Here is a 16,574-nt window from a genome sequence, read left to right on the forward strand (position 1 = left end):
GCAGGCTTCAGTGTTGTGCATATGCTATCAGTATAATTATGCCACATTTTACCAGACTGAGCCATTTTCTAGCTATTGTATAATTAGCTTTGTAAATATATTTATTATTTATAACATGTATATATTCTTTATGAGACGAATACAAGTTTACACATCGGCGACTGAAGACAAGCTTATGTGTCTCGAATGACTTAACAGCCAACAAAATTAATTGTTTGTTTTACACACTTTGTACTTAATCTTTTATTTGGACATGGACATTTATAATCATCCTTATTTAACAGCTAGCAATTGTCCCATTATAAGTTGTGTATAATCGTCCTCATTAAGGTGATTAGAATCTCAATTGAATGTGTGAATGTATTGTGTCCCTATTTTGCCTGTGTATTTGTTCTTAGTTGAAGGTGTGTGACTTTGTCTCTATTTGGCGCTGTGTATAATGTCACGTCTCAAGTTGGCGGTTTAATATCAGACTCATAACCAGTGGAATTTTCAGTTAAGAAAACATGCAAATGAGTTCCCTAACTAGTAATGAACATCTTCTCAATGTTTGGTTGCTGTAAATGCAATGGTTATATGTGTACTCATTTGACGGTAGTTTGACAGATGTCCTCAATTAAATGCGAATGTACGTATGTGTGTGTGTGTGTGTGTGCGCGCGTGCGTGCGCGTGTGTGTGAACTGTTACTAGTGTTAGCTTAATAAACATTTATGGTTGTATGTGTGTAACGATTCAGTGTTGTATTTTTAAGACGTGTTTATTATATATATGTTATTGTTACCACTTTACAGTTAACTTACTAAATATATGCAATAGCAATAACTTGGTTGTTTGTTTTATCTCAAAGCCACCTCTAGCATCCTAATGCCTTATTTTGACGATGACGACATACCTAAAGAAAAAGACAAAAGAAACATTTTTCAAATGGAATTGAGTTTCATGAAGATAACATAATACTATAGTAAACAATATCCCTTGATTATATAGAGTATTGACCAACATATTTACAACAATTTATTCAAATTATAAATGAGGCCGAAAAAGCCTGTTACTACTGGGGGCTGACGAGGTCAAAGCGTAGCCCGTTTCTCTACGACGTTGGATATATGTTTTACTGCCAAACATTGTGTCAATAAACTACTTAATCAGATGAGTTTAATCTTTTCTGGTATTTATGGATAAGAGAACGGAACATCCAGTAATAGTAGGTACTTATTTTCAATAACAAACTAATTACAAATGTGCGTAGGTGCAACCTTTACATTGATTTTGAGCTAAAATCGAAATATTTTTATTCGAAGTAATGCATAAGATGGTTATCTATTAGCCAATTATAGTAACTTAACTTCAATGAAACTACATGTTACTTGGATAAACTGTACATTAAACATTTTAAAGTACAAACCAGGTTACGAACATATATTTTACTTATTCAAATGCTTTGTTTCAAGGGCAATTAAAAGTTGCTTTATGTATAGGTTTCACACAGAGCATGTATTGATTGTGTAACAAACTCCAAATATAATGTATAGGTTACTCATCAAAGTTTCTGTATCCATTTCATGACATAGCACAGTTTTCAGAACCCCATACTGCCATTTTCCAGTACTTTCGCGTTATCGTACTGTCGTCATCGTATTATCACATTGTCGTCATCATACTATCGCACTGACGCCATCGTATTGTCGCACTGTTGTCATCGTATTATCGCATTGTCGCCATCTTACTATCGCACTGTAGTCATAGTTTTTTTCGCACTGTCGTCACTGTATTATCCCATTATCGCCATAGGACTAACGCACTATCGAATTTTCGGATTGTCGCAATCGTACTATCTCACTGTCGCCATTGCATTGTCGCACTGTCGTCATCGTATTATCGCACAATTGTATTGTCACTATCGCACTGTTGCCATCGTATTGTCACACTGTCATCATCGTATTATCGCATTGTGGCCATCGTACTATCGCTTATCCTACTGTTGTCATCATTTTATCGCACTTCACATTCAAATTGCTATAGATCTGCAATAAAATTGAACTGATAAAAACAGTCTGTTGAAAGTGTAACAGAGGCGAAGGTGTTTGTTATAAATTTTAACGACCCTTCTATGAAAGAAGTTGGGAAACATTGTAACAACTTTAACAAGAATTTTTCACACTATGATTTAACTCCACTATCAAAGTCGTATCCTGCAAATCCTGTGAATGTGGAGCCTATTTGGTAAAGACCGGCAAATGAAATCTTCTGAAATCTTCACTTGATCAAGTATCATACTTGTGTAATTGCACGCATGCAATATGATTTGATTTACAGTCGACTCTCATTATCTCGAAATAATAAGGACATAAACAAATAGTTGAAGATATCCCGAATTGGAGATAAACATTGGAGGAAAATGCAGATGAAAACAGAAATAGGAAAAACGAAAGTAACCGCAATTTAACACGAGGTAAATTTACCGGCCGTAATGTACGCAGTAAACAATAACCTGTGACAGAAACCCACTCCCACACTTACAACAATTGACATTGATTAGGCAAATGCGGAGTTGTGTTATTGGTATCCTACTATCCACACCATATGGCCGTTACAGGTAAAATCATGTATATGAACATGAAATTAATCGCAAAATTAGTTGGCGATAACCGTTTTCCAAGAAAATCGCTTTGATATATTAAAAGGAAAATCAAAATCTGTATTAGAAATAGAAGGATCGAAGTTGGGACATGGGATTTACTTTGACATAAGCAGAGTTTCGAGATAAGCGAGTTGGAGATTATGAGAATCGACTTCATGAAAGAGTACTGTCTCATAAAAACATATCACTGTTCTCTATCCGAAAGAATGTATAAGGGATTTCACAAGCTGAAGATATGTCATTTATATTGAGACCAACGACATTACGCTCTCGAGTGTACTTTGAAGGGAAGGGTCAAGACTCTCATATATGCTAAGACATTTCAGAACGTCAAACAAGTTCAACTGTCATCTTATAGATGGAACTTCGATTTTTATCATTTCCTTTGGCCTAGTCGTGAATTTAATTATTTAACAACAAGGTGAATTACCATGTGGACAGTGCTGTTCATATCATGGTGCTGTAGTTGAAACCTCCTCCTCAAATGAATCATCCAGCCACTCCACGACTCTGTATTTAAACAAGAGCTGTCAGAGGACAGTGCGCTCGACTATTCGTGTGCTTGACAGTATAACGTAAGCCATCATGGGGAAATTGTTCATATTCAATAATTTATTAGACAATCTTTCAAAAATAAAAAAGGAAAGTTATTTTTTTTGGGGGGGGGGAGGTGGGGGGGGAGGGATTCCGGGTTATTTTTTGGGTGGAATCCATTGTGGTATTCAGGTAAGTGTTGTTTTGTCAAAGTATTAATAAAATCTGATCATAAATAAAGAAGTAAAGGAAGACTCCTTAACATAATTTTCAATATAAGGATTTTTTTCAACAAGAGCACTGATTTGACCAGTGGAAGAAGCTGAAGCTAATACCTTTTCCATTGCCTCATCTGAATTGGTTCCCATGAGCCCAACTGACTGAAACCCAATATTAAGGATTGACATAATTCTTTCCGCTGGATTTTTCCAGCTGTTACAAGGGGGTATTCTACAAGCAAGTACCATATCATAATCTCCAGTGAGGAATAAGTTGATGAGAGAAATTTGCACTGAGCCATATGTAACCATGTGGTCTGGGCCGCCATCACTATATATGACCACTATGGGTTTCTCTATGTCTAAAACCTGCTGCATTTCAGCAGGGTGCCTATATGGGGTGGATGGTTCAAATGCAGATTCCTTCAAAACTACGAAAACTTTCCCATCATAGAAAGTTTCTTCTATTGAACTGGGGATGTTAAAGGGGCCTTTTCACAGATTTTGGCATTTTTTTAACTTATTCATTAAATGCTTTATATTGATAAATGTAAACATTGGATCATAAAAGCTCCAGTAAAAAATCAAGAAAAAAATTAAAAAAAGGAAAAGAACATTGCCCTGAGCAGGTTTCGAACCAGTGACCCCTGGAGTCCTGCCAGAGTCCTGAAGTAAAAACGCTCTAGCCAACTGAGCTATTCCGCCGAGTACACATTCTTGACGTATTTTATACCTTATATAAGCAATCTTCGTAGTTTCACAAAATTTAACGACAAAAACAGAACTCTCCAAATTATTCAATCGTTATAACGCTTTATAATTTTTAGGTTTTAAAATCATCAAAAGATGCATATAATGGCTATATTAGAGCATGGTTAATGTTTTGTATTACTGTTTCCTCACAAATATCATAACTAAAACGAAAACTTACGAATCTGAAACAACTTTTTTCAATTTTGTCAATTTACCAAAGCGTGAAAAGATCCCTTTAACATGTAAGTATACACAGTGGTCATGGAAAATTTCGTGAAGTCGTGATCACATACCTGAAAACTCTTGCCAATAGCAACCAATACTTGTTTGCCCCTTTCAACTGTGGCCACTGAATACCCCGGCTCTCCTATTTTCAATTTCAACATTATCAACACAAACTAAGCTACAATAATCTCTATACATTTGTATTTGATACAAAATTCCTTTTCATACCTTAATACAGCAGATGCATAGTGCATATCATCATGTGTTTTCCTAAACTGACAACATTGAATCATGAATTTAACTTTCAACTTGCCAGTGTACCTTACTGAACTCTTGTTGTGACAATATTTAGGCCAAAATTGAAGTCTTAAACATTGTTTAGATGGCATAGGGGTATTAGGGGGGCATTTCTTAGTTACCTGGTCATAGAAGTCTATCACCGAAAAAGCATCAGCAAAATGAGTAACAGTTTCCCCCTCATCTACTACCTTATCATTCCTTCTTTCATCTACAGCTGTCTCTAAACTTGACACAATATGTTTATGACATTCCTGCAAAAATATTTCATATTTCTCTGGTCTACCTTCATTATTAACTCTTAAGTCACAAATAAACAATCCCAGAAATTGATAACTCCCGGATTACCGCCCCTGAATACTCGCGCACGTCTCCAACAGGAACATAAATATATGTTTGAATAGGTCCCTGAACAAAACAAGAAGGCGAAACAATTTTATCGAAAATATTTGAAGATTTCTTTACTCGATCTGATAAGCAAATAATAGTTCGTGTTTTTTTTTTATAGATCAGTTATTACCTAATTAGTAGAAATAAGGTTCATCTGCATTCATTTAAGATTAATAAAAATAGGCATGAACAGGGACCTATTTGTAAAGGTCCCTGGCAAGAATAAGGTCTTGATTGTCATTTAACATGTTATTTAAAGGCGACACGTGATATGTTATCTTAATTGCAGACATGTGGTGTCATGGGCATACCCATATCGGTTTTAATCCGTAATAAATGAAGCAAAATCACTTATTTCTTCGTGTTTTCATTTTTTAATCGTAAATTTAGACTTTATTACGAAAATTAAATAAAGACACAAGTTAAGGAAATCTAGAGAACACAATTGGAATTATTCAAGTTTATTTAAGGCTCCATATTTTTCATGTTGAACATGTTAATCATGAATTTAGATGTTATTAAGAAAATTTAATAAATAATGAAATCAGTTTAGAAAATATTGAGAACAGCCTAAACAATTTTTGTTCAGACTATAAACGTTGATATAACATGTTTAACGTTATTTAAATAATAATATAAGAAAGTTATAGGCAAAAGCTGGTATGTCCTTTTTGAATAAAAAAAGTATGCCATGTTCTGACATCTTACACAGTTTTGCAAATGAATAGCTCCGGTTCTTGTTCACAAAATTGATATCCGGCTAGTGATTTTTTTTTATAGCTTGAGAGAGATTTTTAAATAAAAGAAATTTCTAAAAAGCACTTTAGTTTAAGACTCAAACAGATACATACATTTAGTTTAAAAGTTTGCCTCTGCCTGAAATATTACACAGGTTCGCTAATATTTGCGGACCAATTTTAGAATCTCAAACTTCATTTCGGCTATACATTTTTACATTACCTTTAAATGACACTTACAAAGGAAATATAAATAACAAAATGGAAATGTTAAGACAAACAAAAATATGTACAATTCAATAAAAAACAGTCGGTCTCGGTCTTTAATCCTACACAGTTTCTTATTGAGTATCTCCGGAACTATCGAAGTACGGCAATTTGTAAGAAATAATACAGGCTTAACAAAGGCAGATATCTACTTTTCAATAAAATTGTCTACCTCGGTCTGAAATCTTTCAAAATTTAGCCAAATAATTTTTTCGGCACTATTTACGCTAAGATCACAACGTTGACTTCAGACTTTAGATATTTCTATAAACTTGATAATTTTCATTGAATAATTTTATTCCATATTAAAAGAAATCATTAAATTTAATACAAAGGCATTACTGAAAGGTATGCTTAAAAAAGCAAACTTGGCCTTAAACATTACTTGCTGTCACTGAATATTGTTGCAGAGACACATATTTTATAAATCTATTGTGCACATTTCTTATTTAACTTATATTGATTAACGATGTTTAACAAATCAACACGTGGTTTCATGTTTCAAGTGTTTTCAAACCTACTGTGCGAAGTCATTAAGTACTGTTTATTGGAATAAAGCGGGTGTACACGATGATTACGCTGTAATCTGCCAAATTCTTCAGTAGCGTTTTCAGAAGCGGGTCATGTGACAGCCAATATGGCGGCGGTCAATTTATCGATTCTGGGATAGTCTATAATGTCTGGATCTTCCATTTCTAGAATATAAGTATTTTTTTTATCAACTTCACCCTGTTCATAATTTACACTGGCAGAACAATCACCAGTAAGACGTCTGTATGCCTCTCTCAAAAAGCCAGCCTTATCACTCATCTGTTGACCAAACAAACTGTAAAATTCTCTCCTCATAGCCCTGGTATGATACACCGGTAATTGTTTATGTATTTCTGCTGACAGCTCCATGTTTTTAGCTAGAATTTCACCTTCAGTGTGACTACTGTCTAGTTTCCATAAGAAAACCAAGTGTTCCTTGCTTCCGGTGTAGGTGATTTTACATTTTACTAGCACAACAAGTTTTTTAATGTAGTCAAACCTGCGTCTTGGGTCATCCAGTGCGAAGTCATTCAGACAAACCTTCTCATATGGGTCACTGGCGATCACAGCGGTATGCAGAGCTTGCTACCTGTAAACAGTATATATTTAAACAAGCAAATGATATCACAAAAAGTATCAAAAAAATATTGTAAATCAAAATATTTCAAGGTGAACAAGAGATGTGTTTGTCAGAAACACAATTCCCCCTTTTGCGCCGCTTTGAAGCCATATATTTGACCTTGAAGGATGACCTTGAGGTTTCACCACTCAAAATGTGCAGCTCCATGCGATACAAATGCATGCCAAATATCAAGTTGCTATCTGAAGCGACATAGAAGTTATGAGCATTTTTCGAAACCTAAAGGCAAAGTGTGACGGAAGGACAGATGGACAGACAGATGGACGGACGGTCCGATCACTATATGCCCTCCTTCGGGGGCATAAAAATGTCATTTTAATTTATACTATGTCAATATTGTCATGTCATCATATGAGAGAGTACGCATTGTTTTAATGCCTAGCATACAGTATTTATTTTGTTTAAAAAATTAAACATTCTATGGTATTTCTTATCCATTTTAAGATAATAAATTTTTTAAATGAGATCCTATGGAAGAACAGAATGCAACCAAGAAATATATAATTTGTATTAAACATTTGTCTCTATTTTTACAAATACCTGCTATGTGACCCAGGAGTAATATGATGTTTCTGTGATAAAACTTCGTAGTGTTCTCTGTCGGATGCTAGCTTTGGAACCTTGGTTTCTACGTTACTTTTCTGTTCAACCAGATATTCTGAATAGTTCATAAGTGACTCTCCAAGCTTCACCAGTAACTGAAATATTTATTGCATAAAATATTTATTTGAAATTTACTCTCAATTTAAAGTCAAATTTACAAACCCTTTTTAATTTTATTCTTAACATTAATTTTATTTTATTTATTTTGTTGGGTTTAAATGTTGTACTGACAAATTTAGTTCATTATGGCGTGTTCAGCTATTTTGGTGGATGAAGAATCCCTGTACATGAGGATATTATATCACAAGCTAGCACCTGAGTAAAACAACAGACATTTCGCCCCATATTTGAACGTCATAATATAATATAAAAAGTGGATCCTTTGGAAGCTATGGATCTTAGGCCTCTTCTGTTTCTGCTCTACATTAATGATCTACCTTCGTCTGTAAAGTCAAACGTCTGTCTATTTGCGGCTGACTATGTCATGTACAGATCCATAAAAACTTTGGCTGACACTATTCAGTTTCAGAGAAATCTAGATAGTCTATCATTGTGGGAGCTGAAATGGAAGATGTCTTTTAACATAGAAAAATGTCATATCATGCATGTTACAAGAAACCGTAAACCATTAAAAACAGCCTACACTCTTCACAATCAACCTCTGTCTGTTGTAAACCAAGCCACTTATCTTGGCGTTGAAGTAAGCTCAACTTTGAACTGGTCACCTCACGTAAATAAAATTAGTAGTAAAGCAAGCCGGAGCTTAGGATTCTTATAACGAAACATTCATTCTTCTAAATTGGAAACTAAGGCAGCGGCATATAACAGCATTGTTAGACCATCCTTGGAACATTGCTTTAGTGTGTGGGACCCTTACCATCAGAAAGATATTGATAAAATAGAAAATGTTCAGCGTCAAGCCGCCAGATTTGTAACGAATAATTACAGCAAGACACCACAAATATAATTAAGGATTTGATTTGGAATACCTTGCAATCAAGAAGACAACAAGCAAGACTCATTTTGTTCTATAAAATAGTATATAATCATGTTGACGTCAATCCCCTTCACTATCTCACTTCATACATTAGACACTCACGCCATCACCAACACATGGCATACCAAATACTACCAAGTACAGCTGATAACCACAAAATTTCTTTCTTTCCAAGAACAGTTGTACAATGGAACACACTTCCATCTTATGTAGTCAGCGCTGATACGATCCCTGGATTAAAATCAGTACTGTCTACATCAGTGTTACTACCTTAGATCACATGTTTCTGCTTTTATCCTGTTTTTAACTCGACTAATATTCTCACCACATGCACAGTTGTTTATGTACATATTTAAGTCTTAAGGGCTTAAGGTGTTAGGTTTTGCACCTTTTTTTATCACTGTTGATAGGATTTTCCCGAGTGGATTGAGTAACTCAGATAACCTATCAATCTATTTCTTTTTAACCCCCCATACATGGCCATAATGTATCAGTATTGAACATAGCCATTATTATAAAAGAAGAAGAAGAAGAAGAAGAAGAAGAAGAAAAAGAAGAATGAGAAGAAGAAAGAAGCAAAAAATGCCACTGGAAAATATAAACGAGAGCGACGATGGCGTTGAAAGCATAGTTGCAAGATACGGAAGTTGCTGCTGAAGTAAATGTTCAGGTCAAAATATACTAAATAGTTTCCTTATATGTTTCAATGTTAAAGCGACAAATTTGAGCGAAAATAAATACAACATTTTGCAAATAGAGACCCCCATAACCATACCTGTTCTTGATGGGCATTCTTAGCAGAATCGATTTAAGCAATAAAAAAGATATGTCATGTTCAAACCAAAAAAGAATGTGACTCAAATCAAAATCGACTGTTTTTGCACTTTCTATTTTCGTCCGTTTTCTAGTGGATTGTAACCTTTTGCAGTACCATTTTCTTACTTCAATCTCTAACTTTATCCTATTTCAGATATTTAAAAGTGAACACCTATGCTTACCCTATCAATATCTCCAAACGATACAACCAGAACAACAGTCTAAAAAGTCAAACATGCCTTCGAGGAAAATATGATGATTTGTTTAGACAGGGACCTATACAGTATAGGTCCCTGGTTTAGAGAGTACAGACTTCATGACTCGATTATTCATGACTCGATTATTTACTTTATTGTAACCTTAACAATTTCTGACATCACAAGTCGCCTCCCCTGTTGGTTCATGCTACCAAAATGTTCTATTTTTAGAAACGGGAATTCCAAATCGTGACGAATGTGAATGGTTACAAAATGACATAACCATGAAAATAAATACGTAGAATTACATTATTTCACGCATACCATTATGCAACCATCCGTTTTCTTTTCCGACTTGATACATTTACGGCATTCCATTTAATATTTTACAGACACAACACTCGTCCAGAATTTGCGCGAATCCATTAAATTCGATGCCACATTTAAACCGTTAGCTCTACTCGTAACGTAAATTTCTGGCTCAAAGTAAATCATTTTAATTTCAATTAACACATCTCTATTACTTTCAAACTCTACTTCATTAAATCCATAGAAAGGCAGGTCAGAATCCATGTCATAAATCAGAAAACATTCATCGTACTCCGCTATTTTTTTACACATTTACAAAGAATGAAAGTGCTTTATGCCCCACTTCCTGTTGAGAATATGTTAATTTCTATTTATAATTAACCAATGAAATTCTACATATCCTTAAACAAGGGCCTAATGAATTTGACCTCTCCCAGAACAGTAAACAAAGGAAATAGAAAGTAGGTGTGAGATCACTATCAACAAAACAGAATTGTTTTACGAACAAAATTTGTTTTAGTTTCTTAGAAGGTTTTCTCACGTTAAACGGTCTTAGAAAAATTCACTAAAAACGGTGTCAGTAATCTTCTTGGAAGAAAACGTTAGAAAAACGTTTCTAAATAAAAAAATGTTAGAATTACCATATACTATATTAAAAAGATATTTCATCTGATTTTTGATCAGGTAAGGCTTCATAATGGTCAACCGTTCCATATCGTTTTAGAAATGTAGCTCTAACATAAGCATAGTTGCGTAACCGCAACTATGCTAAAAATAAACAGCCAACGCTGTTTGAACTGTTCTTGTTCACGAGTGGAAACGAAAAGTGTTTCACCACCCACACACCATAGCAGTGTCTCATAGTTTACATTATAACAAAATTGTTTAAATTGGTAAAAATAAAATACACTTCCACTTCAAAATACATTTTATATACCTGACAGACAGAAGTCCATATTTCACGATTTAGAAAGCTATCCTCACAGAGCAGCAGCAAAGTCGTAGCATGGTTTCTTAAAACTTCCTCTTTCAAATTTGTTTTGTCCACCTCTTTATGCTTCCTATCAACAGGCTTGTAGTAGTTTTGAAAATGTGCAAGCTGATCTGGAACACCACAAGCTCTCCTTGCTAAGGTGTCATGATAACCGTCAATATACCATAGAATTTCAGAGAGACAGTTGACTAGATTACCTTCGAGTACTGGGGCATTAACGCACATAAATCCTATCTTTCAGTCATGTAAGAATGTCATTAAAAAGTCTGGCTTTTGCATTAATTGGTGCCTTGTCTGGTGGCAAGTGTTTTGCCTTGTTAGCTTCTGACATTAGCAAAGTGAAAGCATCTTTTCTTTCCAATGTACCTAGTGGAGATTTATAGAAAGTTTCAGGGGTGTCCCCAATACTAAAGTCTATGAAATTTCCAAGACAGCCGACTGCTTGACTAACTGTCACATCCGGTGACACCTGTGTCAAGTCTAATTTGTTTCGGCCGACGAAGGCACAGACGATTTTCTGGTGGTCAACTTTCAACGATGGGGCTTGATCATACGAACCGCCTATAAACTGATCGTAAAGGTCCGCGAGAGTTTACTTTTCGGCACACTTTGACAGCCCGTACCAATCTTTAACGGTTTTAACGCCGTTTCTACATCTTCAAACAAGAAACATTTTGTTGTTGTTCACTAAAATTTCAGACGACGCTTGTGCGCAGTTAAAAATCATTAAGCGTCTCGGAGACATTGAGTTACCGACTCGCACTTCGCCATTTTCGTTCTTTCAGCCGTTTCGTCCTCAGTATTTTACGGATTTTTTTTTTCAAAATAAAAAAACGTTCGGGCGGGACGATTTTGAGGGACGGACGGTGACGAGAATCTTTGAATTTATTTTCTATGGCCTAATAGTGTGGCAAATAGACACTTAGCCCATGGTGACGAATGTAATTACGCCATTATGGTGTGGTGTAGCCCACTGTCCGAAGCGTTCAGATTGCGCGTTTACGCGGGATTGGTAGACGGAAGGACCAATTCAAGTTTTTAACAAAAAATCGACAATGATTCAACTTGTCCTGCGGTCAGTACCAAATGGTGTTTATTGTTTAGATTTGTATTTGCATTGAAATCAGGGCTTGACACTAAATTTTTTACTTACTGACCCAAAGGACCACCATCTTTCAGAAATTACTGGTCCTCCCAAGATTTCAAATGATCCGACAATTTCAGGTACCGGACAATTTCTATGTTATTTTACCTAAATTTCAACATAGTTTCCAGATTATTTACAATGTATTGTGCAAATATAAAAAAAAAACCAACCCGGAATGAAATACCACGTCGCGAAAACTTACAATCTTGTAAGTATGCACGTTTACTCTCCGGCAATTTGAATTTTATGTAAATTTGTGTAACGATCACGGCGAAATCTGGAGACATGTGCGGAAGTTTCGAACGTGAATCAATTTTTTGATCAGACAACAGGTTTTTGTCATCCAGGCATTTAGACAATTGGAATTTCTAATATCTTGCTATTTTTATCCCGTTCTCTAGTCTGCACTTAAATTTTCATCATTCAGGTTTTTTTCCCACTTTTTGGGAAGATAGCCCATGGCTTTGGAATTGGGAATTTTATTGGCATTTTCATGAAATTGGGAAAATAAATTCATTAGCCTTTTTTTCCACATGAAAAGTCCACTGATTAGGGAAATTCTAAATTTGATATAGCTCTTTATAATCATTCAAAGTAAAAGAACAAAATCATATAATACTTTGTTATATGTAATTGAATTAAAATTGAGATAAATACGCATTAAACTTCTTTATAAAAAATAAAAAAAAAATAATTTTTTTTTAATTTTTTTTTTTTGAAATTGGGAATTTTTTGCCACATTTTGGGAAAAAAGTATACTTTTTGGGATTGGGAACATAGCCGAATTTCGGCTATAAAATCGGGCCAAAAAAAAACCTGTCATTACTTTATGATAATATAATGATGAAATAGTCGGTTTATTATGAACATATAAAATTGTTTTATTGATGAAAATGGCTTTCTACCAGTAAAAGGCAGTATTTCACAATAAGATGGCCAGGATTTTTAACTGGTCCGACATTTCAACCAAATTTCTAGTTTCACTGGTCATCCCTATTTTTCACTGACCCTGGGTCAACTCACCACCGTAAGTGTTGAGCCCTGGAGATGCATTCACATCGTTTTGTTTTATTAATTCATGTTTTCATGTTCAGTCATGTCTGCAAAATTCCCCCATCCAGTGATTGTTTTTGCTTTTTTTTGTTACAGCCTGTGGCATTTGGATTGGGAAAATTAGCGCGATAAACCATGAAATTGGGAAAAATAGCGCTATAAACCATGAAATTGGGAAATATTATAAATATGATTATAAGTACAGAATAAAAATTGCTAAGTTCATGTTTGACAGCATTTTTATGTGTTGCTTTCATGTCTTTTAACAACGTTAAGTTAATATCCTTCAGGGCCCTTAATCTATCAAATCTGCCGCCGAATTTCGGCGGCAGTCCCCAACCTGAAAAGTATAATTTTTTTCCCCTTTTGGGGGGAAAAATTCCCCCTAAAAAAAAAAAAAATTTTTTTTTAAATAGAAAGATGTGTCTCATGATTATTATATCTCAATTCTATTTCAATTTAATCTTTTCAATCATACTAAATTATGAAAAATTCAATGAATATAGTGCAAACATGTACAAATGAAATAATGAGAGAGTAAAAAAAAAAATCCCCCAAAAAGGGAAACGCCGCGAAAATTCCCCCTCCTAAGGGCTGCGGACCCCTTCCCCCAAAGTAGTGTGAGGGCCCTGTCCTTCCACATGCATATTGAACTTGCAATAATCTATAGATTCTTCAATATACATGTACCATTATGATTTAATCATAATCTCTTTAAAAGTATGAATTAAATTCAGGATGTTTTTTAAAGTAAAATATGATATGGTGAAAACATTAACAAATATTAACGAACACGCTTTTGTGTTCTTGCTGTGTAAATGTTGTATTAAATGGAGCTAAAATAATACATTTCATTTGTTTACCTTTTAATATCTTGCACATTTGACATCCTCAGTTCAATGCTATTTTTCCAAACTATACAGCGTGATAAACATAATAAAGCAGAATATGCATATGAATCTCATTCTGAATATATACAGATCCACTAACATATCAATCAAATCATGTTTGTCTCTTTCCATTTTCGAACGGTTCTCGTCTTAAATGCTTTAACTTTGTGAACTCCAATTTCCCAACACAGATTTCGGTGACGCACATTCACTGTGAACATTCTAATAAATATTTGTTGTTGTTCATCTTAAACATAGTATTTTGCGTTAATTGACACACACATTAAATTATCTCCTAATTACCATATGATCTCCGCTGTTAATTTTAGTGTTATTTATCATTTTCGCTGCTCATCGCAAACTTCTTGTCTGCTTGCCGCCATCTTGGACGTGTGTAAAAACAGGCGTTAACAATCGGGATACATCGACTATCGTCGGTATCCTCCGCAATATAGAGAGAGATGTGTGGATAGCAACGTAAAATCGTATTCGGCTACATTCGCGAACATTCGTAAGTCATTTGTCATTCGGCAAAGACTCGACAAGCTCGATCGGCACTCGTTCTACAAAATTAATGCTGAATGACATTGTTATCTTATTGCTTAATTGGGAAAATTTGGTCATTTTTTTGGAAATTTTGGTCAGATTTTAGGGTAAAAAAGTCATTTTTTGCAATTGGGAAGCAGCCGATTATCGGCGGTAATTTAAGGGAAAAAAAATCACTGCCATTGCGTGATCGCCAATGCGATGAAATCTCTACTCTGGCGATAGAAAAGTTGAATATAGATCGCCTGAATTACGATGTAAAAAAATCAGAGAAAATAAACCAATTAATAATCAATTTACGCATTTCAGGTGTCAATTCTCACAGTGACACCGCTTGGTTACTTCCCCTAGTTGTTTATCATCAGGGATCTCCCTTAGCTGTTATAGAGAGTGTAAAGGGTTAGGGTTAACCCAGAACGTGTATAAAGTCCGGCTCTTGTATTTAAAATGTCTTAATCCTTTTGGTATACTGAACTTGAATTCTGCGCCGATAAATGAAATAATAGTGTGAGCAGAGCTACAGATAAGCTGCGTATTTGCGTAAATACGCAATAAAAAATAGGTGGATAAGCAATTTTTTCAAAATCTGTGCATACCGGTACGCAAAACAAATCGCCGATACCCAATTCGAGCCGCCTTCTATGCGTAATTTAAAACCCCGTTTTGTTTTGGCCGTTTTGAATGGAGTCTTAATCGACAAGCGCTTGTTTTTATCTGGTAACGTATTTACCAATCGTTTAGATGATAACAAATGCGAGTCAAACAAAATGGCGTCTCGAGGCAGAAAAAAGTTGCGCAAAAAATACAAAAACATTTAGATTCCTTTGTCCTGGTAAATCAATCTAAATATAAAACAATTGCAAATGGCATAGTTGATGACTATAATGAATTTTGTTTGGGGCATTTTCGGTCAAAATACACTATATTTTACTACCACAATACCGTTCCAAACCCCTATGATGGGGTGTGTTGGGTTTCTAAAACAAAAGTACTGGCCCATATTATTGGAACAAAAACAAGTAGAAACACATTCGATGAGTGGGTTGAGAAATTCCCTTGTCTTCAGATTGTTGAATCTGATAGCAGAAAGATGGAACAACCTATACTGCGATTGAATACATAACTGTGTCTTTATGTAGGTACGGTTTTGAGAAGCTAAATTCACGTTTTATTGCAAATACCCTATTCACTTGTTTGTTTTGGTACAAATACCCAATTATTTTTTTATATGAGCGGGCATCATACTTTTGGATACCCAATCACGTTTTCCATTACCCAATTCATTCTTATTTTGAAGGGTATTCAGGGCTTTTTTTCCTTCTTTGGGACCCGCCGAAAATCGGCCCTTTCCCCTCAGATTTTTTTTCCCCTCAGCAGGTAAATTTTCCCCCAAACTTTTTTTCCCCTAAAAAAAAAAAATTTTTTTTTTTTTTTTTAACTTTAAATACATTAGTTAACCTGATCCAGTGTAGAAAATATAACATATTGCATAATGAAATTATCTGTTGCCTTGATTTTGTTTTAAAAACAGCAAAATATGTTGAATTGATTATTTAAGACTGTCCTTTTTTCCCCCAAAATCCGGCGTTTCGCGTGTTTTTTTCCCCCAAAATCCGGCATTTTGCGCGATTTTTTTTCCCTCAAAAAAGGCCAGGCCCTTTCCCCAAAATCAGATAAAAACCCCTGTATGTTGAATTAATTATTTAAGACTTTCCTTATTTTCCCCAAAATCCGGCGTTTCGCGTGATTTTGTCCCCCAAAATCTGGCATTTTGCGCGATTTTATTTC

The 16,574-nt window shown here is 34.9% G+C and overlaps 1 protein-coding gene and 1 long non-coding RNA gene across 3 annotated transcripts in view; one reads left to right on the forward strand and one right to left on the reverse strand.

The window, feature by feature from the left end:
* Nucleotides 1-5,504: 5,504 nt before the first annotated feature.
* Nucleotides 5,505-11,877, reverse strand: LOC127865122 (uncharacterized). Its single transcript, XR_008042492.1, has 3 exons — nucleotides 11,094-11,877; nucleotides 7,775-7,932; nucleotides 5,505-7,183 (listed from the first exon to the last, which is right to left on the reverse strand). It is a non-coding gene; the product is annotated as an uncharacterized LOC127865122 (long non-coding RNA).
* A 269-nt stretch (nucleotides 11,878-12,146) lies between these two features.
* LOC127865088 (streptococcal hemagglutinin-like) overlaps nucleotides 12,147-16,574 on the forward strand; it is a 98,988-nt gene continuing 94,560 nt past the window's right edge. For both annotated transcript variants that reach the window (XM_052404982.1, XM_052404983.1), the window contains exon 1: nucleotides 12,147-12,225. The gene's annotated coding sequence lies outside the window, so the exon portion shown is untranslated. The remainder of the gene's footprint in view (nucleotides 12,226-16,574) is intronic.

Source organism: Dreissena polymorpha, chromosome 1, assembly GCF_020536995.1.
Source record: "Dreissena polymorpha isolate Duluth1 chromosome 1, UMN_Dpol_1.0, whole genome shotgun sequence".
NCBI classification, from domain to species: domain Eukaryota; kingdom Metazoa; phylum Mollusca; class Bivalvia; order Myida; family Dreissenidae; genus Dreissena; species Dreissena polymorpha.